Source organism: Osmerus mordax, chromosome 19 (assembly GCF_038355195.1).
Source record: "Osmerus mordax isolate fOsmMor3 chromosome 19, fOsmMor3.pri, whole genome shotgun sequence".
In the NCBI taxonomy this organism is placed as follows: Eukaryota; Metazoa; Chordata; class Actinopteri; order Osmeriformes; family Osmeridae; genus Osmerus; species Osmerus mordax.
This window is the reverse complement of record NC_090068.1, coordinates 4,198,288-4,200,083: the sequence shown is the minus strand read 5'-3', so window position 1 is coordinate 4,200,083 and position 1,796 is coordinate 4,198,288. Positions and strand designations below refer to the sequence as shown.

Here is a 1,796-nt window from a genome sequence, read left to right as displayed (position 1 = left end):
GTATCTGTGAGAAAAGCATTTAGTATCCACAGTTCTTCAACAGGGACCAACATGTATATCTGACAAAGAAAATAAATGCATACCTGACATGCAGATCGAGCTGCTTGGACACAGACACATCTGTGCTTTCATCTATTTCCAGGCTAATTGCCTGTGATGCTCTTATGGCCATCAGAATAGGCTCCTCAATTTCCTGAGACAAAATATCAAGCATCTCATCAATTATTCGATGAGACCTGTAATTGTTCCTATGGTCAATCTAGACATTGGGAAAGGGAAAACATGTATAGTCATTAAAGTAAAGATTAAATGTATGTTTACATAATAGGTGACATTTATCTTACGGTTTAGGTGTGTTACCTTTAACTTCTTAAAGTAATCACACCCCAAAAGCTCTGCCAGGCTCAGAAGCTTTGAGTAGTTGGTGTGGTGGGCCTTTTCATTTTTTACCAGCCAGTAGAGACACTTGAAGCCACCAATGATGGCCTCGTGCTCTAGCACAATAGTAGGCTCGAAAGAGTCCATTACAGAGACACCTGTTAATGCCAAAATTGTTAGAAAATAATTTGGGAGTATACTAAATGAAGTTATATTATTATTATATATGATCTGCTATTGGACTCAGAAATTACCGGATGCAAGAGATGCCTGGCATCTGATGCTCTCCTGGTGGTGCTCTTTGGTGATGTGCCACTCCAAATAGTCTTTCCTGTAGGTATTGGCCCCGACCTCAACAAAAGCCCTCTTTGTGGCACCTTTCTTGGGTGCAGGCTTGTGCTGCCTGCACAGTCTACAAAACATCCCTTAAAAGTACATTGATAATTAATGAAATTAGTTAAATAGACATTCCACAGTCACACTTTGTGTTTTTTAATTATCATAATACATTTATTACATAAATAATCATATAAAACGAATAATCAATACAAATATATTTCAGATTATTTGTAAAGGATAGAATAGTATCCAGCCATTAAGTTTACCATGCTGTGTGTGGTACAACCATGGCTTGAACTGAAGCATGTTCAACCACTCAGGGTTGAATCCAGTGCCCCTGTGTTTGGTGCCTTTGGATGTTGCCAAAGTCCTGTCTGCTAGAAACAGAAGAATATATTTCCCTTGTCCTGGAACCTGCTTTCTTACCTGCCTGTTTCCACATCTGTTTGTACACCTTACCTGTTGTTTCAGCTGTCTCTCTCACAGCAGCATGGATGCTGTCATCCTCTCCTACTCTTTCTTCAAGGCCTAAAGAAACTATTTCTTTCTCTCCCTGACCCTGTCTTTTTGCCTGAGCAGCACTGGTTGAAGCCTGAAAATATTGTAAACAAATTAATAACAAAACTAATTACTATACTGGTCGGACTGTTCAGCGCTGTTTCAGACTGATACCTCCGGTTCTGGCTGGTCCTCATCCTCAATACGTGCCTTTTTCAGAAAGTACTTTTCTATACTCATCTGGATTGAAGCAGCAAACATTGTGTTAAAGTAAAAACATTACATAATGTGGAAGGGTGCGCCTGGGCACATTAACCAGTTCGAAAAGTTGCGGGTCAGTCAACTAAATGACACACAGAGATGTGATTTCCCAACAATACATATCATTTATTATATATTACGTAGAAAAGGGAACAATATTAAAAGATGCACTGTTATCAGTTAAAAGAGCCGGGGCTAAACATCCACGGTCTGAGTTAGTTTCCGCGCCAAAAGAAAATACATGCAAACACGTTAATTGGAGAATCCAACCCAAAAAAATCACACCATAAGAAAAAAAAAGAAGAAATTTCACACAAATA

At 39.0% G+C, this 1,796-nt stretch overlaps 1 long non-coding RNA gene across 1 annotated transcript; it reads right to left on the bottom strand.

Moving 5' to 3' along the window:
* Positions 1-431: 431 nt before the first annotated feature.
* LOC136962910 (uncharacterized) lies at positions 432-1,113 on the bottom strand. Its single transcript, XR_010878955.1, has 3 exons — positions 984-1,113; positions 633-803; positions 432-536 (listed from the first exon to the last, which is right to left on the bottom strand). It is a non-coding gene; the product is annotated as an uncharacterized lncRNA (long non-coding RNA).
* Positions 1,114-1,796: the final 683 nt, after the last annotated feature.